At 38.5% G+C, this 12009-nt stretch overlaps 1 non-coding gene across 1 annotated transcript; it reads right to left on the reverse strand.

The window, feature by feature from the left end:
* Nucleotides 1-11293: 11293 nt before the first annotated feature.
* Nucleotides 11294-11400, reverse strand: LOC120302820. Its single transcript, XR_005555234.1, has one exon. It is a non-coding gene; the product is annotated as a U6 spliceosomal RNA (small nuclear RNA).
* Nucleotides 11401-12009: the final 609 nt, after the last annotated feature.

Raw genomic sequence — 12009 nt, forward strand, 5'->3', positions numbered from 1 at the left:
AGTACCTTTTGAAGTATGGACTGATCATAAGAATTTACAGTAGAGGCACTAAAACCCCATGGAAACTATCTCCAAAGCAATTGCAATGGGCACAATACTTTAACCATTTCAACTTCACATTACATTACCTCCCGGAGGAGGAAATGCACTATTCTGTAATGCCTTAATACAATTGCCCTAAAGTGGAAATAGTCAAACCAATGCTCCCATCACATCAGTTAGCTGGCCAAGTGACCATCTGAGTGAAGGCAAAGGAGACAATGAAGTGACTGCAGCCCTTAAGGCAACACTGAAGGAAGACAACTGGTTTCAAAGTCATGCAAACTTCTGCTCAATCCAGGATAGGCTGGCTTGGGTAGCAGGTAAACTCTATGTACCGGAGACTCAAAGGTTGATGGTTTTGAAGAAAAAAACTATGATTCCAAAATGGCAAACATTTTGGTTTTCTAAAGACTTTACACCTGGTAAAAAGACAGTTTTGGTGGTCATCCCTCAAAAAGGATATTGAGAGCTATGTAGTAAGTTGAACTGTTTGCACCTCTGCCAAACAATGACAAGAGAAAACCCCAGAACTCCTTCAGATCGTGACTGAGTCATCACCATCCAAGAGAGAGATATTTATGGATTTCATTGCAGAACTCCCTGAAAGCTCAGGAACTACCATTATATGGATATTCTAAACAAATACACTTTTGTCCCGTGTCAGAAAATTCCATCAGTGCAGGAGCTAGCCAAGTTATTTTTACATCATATTTACCAATTGCACGGGGCACCCCAATGCATCATTTTGGACAGAGGGTTGCAATTCACTTCTAAGTTTTGGCGGGCCTTCCTTAATTTACTTGGGATCTATCAGGGGCTTGTTCCAGTCACCACCCCCAAATGAATGGGGGATATGAATGAGTGAACTTAGTATTGGAATAGTACCACAGGATTTATTATTTATCAGCAGGATGATTGGATTAACTTGTTGCCTTTTGCAGAAGTGGCATATAACAATTCTGTATATAATAGCACAGGATTCACCCCTTTCAGGGTAGCTACTGGTCAAGAATTTAAGCCTAAGCCCAAACTATCTCCAAATGACTCTCTGGTACCATCATTAAAAGAATGGGTCTCCCAATTACAAAATACATGGCCGATTATGAGAAAAGCCTTTGCAGATGTCCAGGAGGCTTAAAAAAATGCAGGCCAACAAGAAATGAATGGAACCCAAACTGTTCATTATTGGTGATCATGTCTTCCTCTCCACCTACTACCTAGAATCTCTACAACCTTTGAAGAAATTAGGACTCAGTTTGTGGGGCCCTTTCCTATCAAACGTATTATAAATCCTGTGACTGTAAAGTTGGATTTGGCAAAGTTCCTTCGACGGATCCATCTTGTGTTCCATTGTAGTTTATTAAAACCTGAGGTTATTTTCCCCCTTAGGCCAAGCATTCCACTGCCTCCTGAGTCAAGGGGGAGCAACACTTTGAAGCCCGAGAGATTTTGGATTCCCGCAGGCATAGGGAAGAGCTCCAATATTTAGTAGCATGGAAAGATTTCCCTAAAGCTCAGAATGAGTGGATGAATCACTATCCTTTTATAATATTTTATTGATTTTTTTCATTTTACAATTGGATATTTAAAAAGCAACGTGATGACTGGGTTAATCAATAGTTCAATAGTGTACATAAATCTTTATATAAATCTCACGTTACAACATCAGATATTTCCTCTTTTTTCCATTAATATCTGTTATCTCATATTAAGCTAGTACAATTCTTATTGTTATTAACCAAATAAAAACATCTTTGTTACAGTTATCAATAATTTTTAGCTTATACATATCTTAATTGTGTTTGCACTTAATTCTTGTATACAAACAATGTCCTATTTTTGCTTTTTTTCAGGCTTTAATTTCCCATCAATATTCAAAGTAACATTATTATTTGTGATTTTCAAGTATTTTATGTTTAGGTGACCAAAAGGTTCCCTTATCTTAACTTCTCCCTTTTTCCCTTTTCATACCAAAGTCTAATATTCTGGTTACACATCTTATCTATTTGATTATAATATTGCTCTCTTTTCTAAAAGGTATCTGTTTTCCACCATGTTCAGTCATCTAATTGATAATACAGTATCCCTAATAAATCAAAACCATTATAAGTATTGTCTGGGTTAACCAATAATTCAGTTATATACATAAATTTTTAGTTTAAGTCTAATACTAGAACATCAAATACTTCCTCTCTCTTTCCAATAATATCTGTTATGTCATATTGGGCAAACACAATTCTTATTTTCAACTAAATAGAAATATTTTTGTTACATTTATCAATAATTTTTAGCCTATACATATCTTGATTGCATTTGCACTTAATATCCTTGTATAAACAATGACCTGTTATTGCTTTTTTTGTTCCCAAACTTTAATTTCCCATTAATATTCAAGAAAACACTATTATTTATGATTTCCAAGTATTTTATATTTAGGTGACCAAAAGCTTCCTTTATCTCAACTTCTCCCTTTTTCCCTTTTCATACCAACATCTAATATTCTAGTTACATATCTTATATATTTAATTATAATGTTACTTTATTTTCTAAAAGTTATCTATTTTCCACCATATTCAACCATAATTGGTAATATAATATCCCCTCTAATAAGTCAACACCATTATTTTCTTCAGCCTTACTCTGGTTTTCTTCCTTTGCCAGCTAACATTCCATGTCAGTACCTTTGAATCATCAAATAGTTCTTCCTCCATTTTTATACATATTATTTGGAATAAGAAAGACCATTTGCTTGAACTTTTTTTGGAAAAACAAGCCCATTGGTATTCATTAAACTGCCTCCCTGTTACTCCAATTTCCCACAATTGTCCTGATAACTTTATCTTCCATTCAATCTGTTCTTCTTCCTTTTCCTCAAATATATTCTGATTTCTTGATTTGTGAAAAGTCTTTTCCATTTTCAATGTTGTCACTCCATTTTCTGATTTTTCAGTTGGCTGGGTCTGTTGGTTAGTTGGGTCCTCTGTCTTAGCATTTAGTTGTTCCAATTTTGCTTTTGTTTTCTGCATTGTTACTTCTTTGCTTGTAATCAGGATCTGGGTTTATATATTTAAGCTAGAACATTGTTCCTTTGTGTTGCTTCTTATTTTATCACAAGCTGAAAGGATAGTTTCGTGTATTGATTTCAGCATGGAAAGGATTTTTTCCTGATCTTCATCCGTATTTTCTTAATAATATGTTAAGTTGAAGATTTAGAATCAAATGTTAAAAATAATTTTTGTCTTTTATAGCTGGGCATGGGACATCTATTTCACATTTTATAGGTGGTTTTATAGGTGGTATATAATAGAAATTGTTTATCAAGTAAGAGTTTATAATCCAAGGTGTTCCATCATCTCATGTAATAATATATGCTTATCATTCAGGGAAATAGGAAAGCAGTTCCCCAAGCATAGCTCTGAGAGTCAGTAAAAGTTTACATTCATAGTTTAGGCGGGCCAGCTTCCAAAACAGTACATCATCCCTGCCACACAGATAAGCTGCCCAGAAATCCCTTTTTTGTAGCTGGGTTTTTCAAAATTAGTAGCTATCAAGGCCAAACAAATTTTATCTGAAGTCTGGGCTTCAAGCCAGGTTTCTTTTAGGCAATAAAAATTGTAATACTATAATTCGCCATAAGATGTCACCAGTGCCATTTTATAGCTTTTTAAATCCAAAACTTATATAGTGGTTTTTCAAGTCTTACTATTATTATTATTATTATTTAAAAAAAACAACTTAATCCCCAAGTTTCAAAAGAATATATATCCAATTAGGTTAAAATTAATCTTACGGTTGTTCTGTCTCCCCTGGGTAGTTAGTTGCTGCTTTTCTTAGAAGGTGGGATAAAAATTCCCTTCCCTCTCTTCTCACAGGGGGAAAAATGCTTTGAGCAGCTTTTTCAGGAAATAAAACTTAGAATCTTAAAGAAAGGATCATGTCTCACCCAGTTTCATCCACATTGCTTGAAAATCACTTGGTAGTGCTTTTGACTTCGGTTTTCAGCTGCTTTGTGACCAGCCATATTAATATGGCCAGTCCTTCCCCTGCCAGCTTGGAGGGCTTCCCCAGATCAAATGGAAGGGCTGCTGCCTTCCTTTGATCAAACGGGGGTCCCTTTCTTGCTCGTTGCCTCTACAGGGTGACTTTCAACCCTTTCCAGGGTCCTCCAGCAGGGTGAATTCAGACATGAAAGATGGAGCCCCATCTTCCTGTGTCCACAGCACCACAATGTCAAGCTGGAAGTCCACCAGTACCCTGATAAACCTAAATAATGGTTCCCTTCATATTTTTCTTTCTCTCCCTGTTTATTTTATTTCCTTCTGTAGGACTTACATTATTTTGGGGGGGGGGGACAGCATGTTAAGTCCACCATGCTGGTGTCCTGTTATTTGGTTGAAGTGGGGGGGGGGAGGCTGCTGGCATTCTTCATATGCTTTCACTTTTGCTGTAATCACTTGTGAATTAGGAAGAGGGATTGTCTTCAGAGATGAAACAGACTCCTTTGGTTTCAGCTTGGTTCCAAGGCCATTGTGCCTTGAGGGTGACTTGTTATCTATCCAGCACCTCAGCATTCTCAAAACAACCTTGCAGCATCACATTGGCTGCCAGTGGACTGATTGGGGGGGGGTTGAGTTTTGGGAAGTGAAGAACTGCTTTGTGCTCTGTGTGGGACCTTCAGATTCTGCCTGTCTTTTCTGCATCCACTTTCTCTCGTAAAAGTTATTTTGATTAACTTCATTGGAGTCAAGAGTTATTTTCCTGAGGGACCAGCTGGGGCAGGTCCTTACAAACACAAGCGAGCAATCAGACAAGGTGACACAAATTCTTTGGTAGCCTCACATCACAACAAACAAGGACACACATTTAATTTTACAGCAACCAAGATCATTGGCCATGCAGGTACAAAGATAGCCAGGGAAATGATTGAAGCCTGGGAAACAGACCCTTTGTCAGTTATCAGGAGTGCTGAATGATCACAAGCCTAACAAATACTTAGGAGCCAAGGGCTTGGCAGTTCAAGGCAATGACAGCCATCAATACACCAATCAGCCAATAGGAAGGCACACATAAACAAGACTCACAGAACAGCCCAAAGCAAGTATTCCAATAGAGAAATTTGTTGGTGATGGGCTCCAGCATGTGTCCGAAAGCTTAGAAAAGTAAATCTCTGGTCCTGGAGACCAACCCAAATTTGATTTTGCAGCATACATTTATTGACCTGCCTTATGGAAGAAACAAAATTACAATGAAAGAAATGCAAGAGTTCTGTTGCTCTTTGTCAGAACTGCCAGCTTTAGCTTGGCACCTTGCTGGCATTCTGTCATCAAAGGGAGAAGGATGGAGGAACAAATGGGGGATTGAAAGATGAGGAAGAGCAGAGACATTTGGAATCCGGTTCGCTCTGGCACTGGCATCTTCATAACATCTTGGCGGTGCTGGCTTGGCTATGCACAAATGGACCATAGTGGGAGAGTTTGGAGAAACCAGGGCCTTTACTTCTGTACTGGTGCACAGGAATTTTAGATTCCACTTGACTTTTCTGAAATCAGCATCTCTTAGTAAAAGTGCCTTTTCACTTCAAATGGAGTCAAGAGTTTTACTTCCCTAAGGGATCAGACTGGGGCAGGACTGACATTCTTGGACAGAGTTAACTAAAATTTGCATATCTTCCACATGTCATTCACACATAGGCATACAAACAGTGTTCAAGATTTCATGCTGAAATGTTGATAGAAATATTGGTGATTTTTGAGAGCATTATTTTCTCTGTTTTTTAAAAAGTAAATCATAATGCCTCTGGCTTAACCTGTAGCAATGGTTCTCAACTATCACAGACCCCCTTAAACACCTCTTGTGCACCATGAACCATGGCCAGGGACCATCAAGAGTTAACTCAAAATTTAAATCATAACATTTCTTCAAATTTTCATGGACTCCCTGTGATGATATCGCGGCTCCTTAGGGGTCCACAGATGACAGGCTGAGAACCACTGCCTTACAATATTATTTAGGTCTCAACTTCCCATCAAAGACTACAAACTTCAGTCTTGTACTTCTGGTGTTGCCTTCAAAGCCTCATTATCAGATTTAAAAATTAAGCTAAAAAAGTATTGCCCATCCTAGTCTATGTCAGATTTTTTTCTGTTTGGAGAAGATCCATAAAATCTAACAGTCTTCTAACATTTTAGAATGACCCAAGAAGGTATTTCAATAGTCTTCTATGTAAGTGAAAAACTTTAGAGGAACTATTTTCTGTGAACTGAATTTGACCGATAAGCCTACAGCTTCCTTCCTCTCCTTTTCCTTTCCCTCAATGTGGCATTTTACAGAAATACTCAAACAATGTTGCTATTTTTAAAGATAGAAAAGTCTGCTCTTCTGTAGTGTTCCAAATGCTAAATCATTCACACATTTTTTGATTTGGATTGTTTTGTAGGGATGCTTCCTTGCCTCAATTATAGATTTAAACTCAATATTTGTCCTAGTTAATGTCTCTAAGAAATTGTTGGCACAAGTCATTTGAGCTATGATATTCCCAGGAATCTTTTGAATCTATAAACTGTAGAGAACATGCAGAACTAGTGAATTAGGACATAGGTAGCTGTTTGGAAGCATTGTGAGCCACTTGGTTGATCTGCATGGAGATAGGAACAGCATCACTCTTTCAAGTTTGGTTTGGAAAGTTTGGCTTCTCTCAAATTTCTCAGCATTTGGGGGAGTGTTACTTGAATGCATCAGTTGCAACCCTTTTCAAGAAGGGGGGGAAAACATGTGCAACAGATATGCAGGCTGCATGTCATCCTGCATACCAAATGCCTCTAATAATAATAATAATAACAACAACAACAACAATAACAATAACAACAACAACAACAACTTTATTACGGTCATAGACCAGCAATAGACGTCACTTTTTACAATATATTTAAAAAATAGTACTGATATTAACAGTAAATAATAACATCCCTGTTAAGAAAATACATGTTCTTAAAATGTTAGGGTCACTCCCTAGTGAGTGGAAAGCTGATAAGTATGTGGGTAAATTTAATGTTCCAAAAATTATTAGAGATATCTCCAAATAATTGGCACAAGTTGACGGCTATAAATCTGTAACCAATTTTTTTCTTGTGGACATTGCAGCAACACAGTATTTTGCCACTGCATGCATGATAGAAGGGTTTGAGTCCTGGAGGAGAAAGCCTACATAAAAATTGTCTGCCTTCCCTGGCAATCTCTCTAATAAGGGGAGAATATACTGTATGCTGACCTATAAACTCAGTATAATTCACAGTACAATAAAACATGTGATATATCTTCAACTTCTCCTTTACCACATATACATACCCGTTCTGCTATTGGTGTTGTCTTATACCTGCCCTGGAGGAGTGCTGAGGGAAGAATGTTAAATCTGGCTCTGAAGAAAGCTATTCTTTGTTTTGATCCCTACTGTGGCGAGGCAACCTATTTAGTTCTTCTTGGAACTCCATGTCCTTCATTCTATTGAATACTACGTACTTTGCTTGATCAAAGCCTAGGGACATTAAGAATACCAAAGAGAGCCCATAAGAGCCCAGTTTATGATCTATCGCCTGCTTCCAGGGGGTGGGGGGAAGTTGTCAGTCAGCACTAATGGGGACAGTCCCTCTGGAAAGAAATGCATTTTAAGCCACTGAATGATCATCATCTTCCAGGCTCTTATCTGAATTTGGGGCATGCCTGTCTCAATTCTTAATTGGGCATTTGGGGTTCCTTTGGGTGCAACTAAGATGGCTCGCAGGAATTTGGTTTGTATGGTTTCTAGCACGTTTTTCTTTGCAAGGATTCCTGTGTGTGCCCCATATAGAATTTGCGCCAATGTTTTGGCCTCAAAAAGTTTTAAGGTAGCAGGTACTAATTGACCTCTGCCTGTGTAAAAGTAATGTATAATTGCATTTAAGGACCTATTGGCTGCTTGCAATGTTTGATCCACGTGTGCCTTCCATGTCCCTTGCGAGTGGAAAACCACCCCAAGGTATCTAAATATTCTAACCTGTTCCAAACTATATCCTTCTATTTTCCAGGAGTATTGGCTGGGTCTTTTAGCAAAAACTACAAATTTTGATTTATCAAAGTTAAGGACCAACTTGTTCTGTCTGCAGTAGCCAAGTGTTGCCCTAATTCAGCGGTTCTCAACCTATGGGTCGCGACCCCATTTGGGGTCGATTGACCATTTTTCGGGGGTCGCCAAAGAAGGCGATCTGCCATTTTCTCCCCTCAGGGGGCGGCGCTGCGCATGCGCGCCGCGCATGGGGTGGTGCCGTGCATGCGCGCCGCGCGCAGGGGGCACCGCACATGCGCGCCGCGGCATTGCGCATGCGTGCTGCATGTGGGGGCACCGTGCATGCATGCTGCACATGCGCGGCCCCGCCTCCATGAGCGCAGCACCGCGCATGCGCAGAACGTTTGTGTGACGGGGGTCACCGTCACACAAACGTTGAGAACCACTGCCCTAATTGCTCTCTTCAGTCCTACAGAAGTTTGTGAAATAATGACCACATCGTCAGCATATAGAAGAATCAGGATTTTGCGATGTGCTAGTTGGGCAGATGCAGATCAGGGTTCTGTAAGAGATCAATCAGGGGATTGATATAGAACAGTGATTCTCAACCTTTCTAATGCCGTGACCCCATAATACAGTTCCCCATGTTGTGGTGACCCCCAAGTGGGTGTGGCCACCAATAAGAGGGAGTAGGACAGCTAGGGAAAAGGGAAAAAATGGCGGACAGCATGGTTTGGTGACCCCTGTGAAATGGTCATTCGACCCCAAATGGGATCCCGACCCACAGGTTGAGAACCACTGATATAGAAGTTAAAAAGGGACCCTGCCATTCTCCTTTTTGTACCCTTACTGAGCCAGTTAAAGTCCCGTCAGGATTACACCTCACTTTCAAGGTGGAATTGGCATACAATATTTGTATGAGGAAAAGGAGGGGTTTATCAATAGTAGTACTTGTAATTTCTCCCATAGGGTGTTCCTAGATATTGAGTCGAAAGCCTGCTTAAAATCAAGGAAGGCTACAAAAAGAGGATTTTTTAAATATGTGTATTTTTGTACTAGATGATGAAGTACCAAGATATGATCCACTGTTAATCTTCCTTCTCTAAAACCAGCTTGTTCATCTTTAATTATCCCCCCCGAAATTAGCCAATCCTGAAGTTTATAGTTTAGGTGTTTGGCATACATTTTACTAATAACACTCAGAAGACTAATGGGTCTATAATTGCCTGGGTCATTTCTACTACCTTTTTTATAGATTGGTATGATAATTGCTAATCCCCAATCTCTTGGCATATGGCCTGTTCTATCTATAAATGTAAACAGAGATGCTAAAAGTGGAGCCCACTGAGCTTCCGGTGGTGTCGCGATGTCGATGGCAGCTATTTTCTTAGCCGTCCTTCTGAGACAGCATTAAAACCGCAGAGGACAGCAGATACCAGCTGTCCCGTGGTTCAAAACCTCCTTCCTGGGCTAAAGGAAGGAGGGGAGTTCTACCCTGAATAGTGGTAGAGCCTCTGAAATCCCCAAAGAAGTTTTTCTTTGGGATAAAAAGAGTGCTCCCACGGAGTTCAGGGAATCTCCGCTTCTCAGCTGTCTTTGTTCCTTGTCGTTCGGGACAAAGTAAGACGCTGCTCCCACCTCCGCGATTATAAAGAACTGGTGAGTTAATTTTAAAAAGTGGACAGAGCTGATGGGGGAATTCTTACTTTTTGGATTTATCTGGACTTTAATTTTAAAGAGTTATTTTCACTTTCTTTTTTTTGGTTGAGAGGGAAAGTAAAATGGCGATTTGAGGCTTTTTTCTTTGTGTGCTTGAAAGGAAACTGAACGGACTTTGTTACTTTGTTACTTTTCCCTTTTTTACTTTTTTTTTCTTTTTTTGCTTTTTATTATTATGGTTTTTTGAAAGAGACTTGTATTTAGTTATTCTCCCTCTCTTTTGTTTATTTTTTTATTTTTGCTTGGGACTTTTTCTGCACCTATTTTTTTAAGAAGGAGGTTTTTTTTTTCTTTCTTTAAAATGGCTTCAAAGCGTCAAGCTTCTACAGTACCTAAGGTGGCCTCCTCTCCGACGATACTACCAGCCCAACAACCATCTTCTCCTCCTGTACAACCACTTACGGTAAAAGACGTGCAAGTTGTTATGGGAAATGTTATATCTCAAATTAGAGGAGAAGTGAAAGAGATTTTAGTGGAGAACAATAATATTTTGAGGCAAGATATAGTTCTGGCCCTAAAGGGACTTGCTTCTGTTGTTGAGAAGTTGGATTCCTGTGTTGAAGAAGTAGTAGATAAAGTGGATATATTGGAGGAAAAGTTTGAAGGAATGGAAAAAAAGATGGAAATCTCACAAGATGAAATTGTTATGTCTCAATACAGAGAGATGGAATATGCCTTAAGAATCAGGGGCCTGGGGGACAATATGCAAGGAAACTTGAGAGAGATGGTGGCAAATGACTTTGCTGTGATTTTGGATAGAGAAAAGGAGGAAATACTTGGAGAAATTGAAAAAATATTCAGAGTTAACTCTTGGGTGGCAAAACAGAAATCTGCCAAGAGATGTGGTAATTTATTTTGGGAAAAGATCTTTGCGCAATGAAATTATACAAGCTTTTTATAACAAGAGATTTCAGATTGCTGCACAAGATGTAATAATTTTAAAGGAGATCCCATCCAAAATTTTAAGAAGAAAAGAGTTTGCTTTTTAGCAGATGAACTTAAAAAGAGGCAGATGCCATTTAGATGGGATATTCCAACTGGAATTGTGGTGAGTTACGCAGGGACACATTATAGACTTAATACTGTTTTTAAAGCAAGAGAGTTTTATACTTCAGTCCTGGGAGCACGCTCATCACCACCTATAATGTTTTTGTATTTTTTTATTTTGTTTTATTGAAAATTTTTAAAATTTTACAAAAAAGTTCCCTTCCCCAAACCCTCCCAACCCACCCCAACCCTCCCCCAACCTTCCCAGAGCTGAATACAGGCTTGATTAAAATTTAAAAGAAAATTTTTTAAACACAAATAAACCATATATAAATTTGGTTACAATAATTAAACAAATCATAAAATACTTTAACACCAATATTTAAAAAACAGAAAGAGAAAAAGAAAAGAAACAAGAAAAAGAAGAAAGAGAAAAAAAAATAGAAAAAGAAAAAATATATATATCTAAAAAATATCTTAAACTTTAAATATAAATTATTCAAAAGCAAAAATATGGAACGCTTCACGAATTTGCGTATCATCCTTGTGCAGGGGCCATGCTAATCTTCTCTGTATCGTTCCAATTTTAGTATATGTGATGCCGAAGCGAGCACACCACCTATAATGTTGAAAGTTTTGGAAGAAAAGGAGGTAGAACAGCAGTCTGAAGAAGCTGTATTGATGAAAGCTGGGAAAATACAGGCTGAGTGGCACCAACAAACTGAGATGAAGGAGCAGAGAATGACTCGAGCAGCACATAAGCATAAGGAAAAGGAACAACAGAAGAAGGAGGTTAAACAAGTTTTACAAGAATTTGTTTCTGAGCCTGTGGGAGGAGCAAGACCTAAGAGATCATCGGTGCAATCCTCGATGGCAGATCTCCAAGCAGTCTTCTCTAGGCTAATGGATGGAGGAGATGGCAAAGCTCCTGACCTGGAATGTTAACGGCCTTAATTCTCCACAGAAAAGGAAGAAAATATTTCATTATTTGAAGCAATATAATAATGATATTATTTGTTTGCAGGAAACCCATATTATTTCTAAAGATCAAAAATATTTAGTTAATGCCCGATTGGGATTTCACTTTGTATCCTTTGCTCCTGGGAAAAAAGGGGGTGTAGTTATTTATGTTAAGCAAAATCTATCAGCTTCTTTAATAGATTTTGATCCTCAGGGGAGATATGTAATGATTGAAGTGGGAATGTATGGTAAAAAAATACTTA

This window comes from Crotalus tigris, unplaced genomic scaffold, assembly GCF_016545835.1.
Source record: "Crotalus tigris isolate CLP2741 ecotype Arizona unplaced genomic scaffold, ASM1654583v1 scf7180000024437.13266115, whole genome shotgun sequence".
NCBI classification, from domain to species: Eukaryota; Metazoa; Chordata; class Lepidosauria; order Squamata; family Viperidae; genus Crotalus; species Crotalus tigris.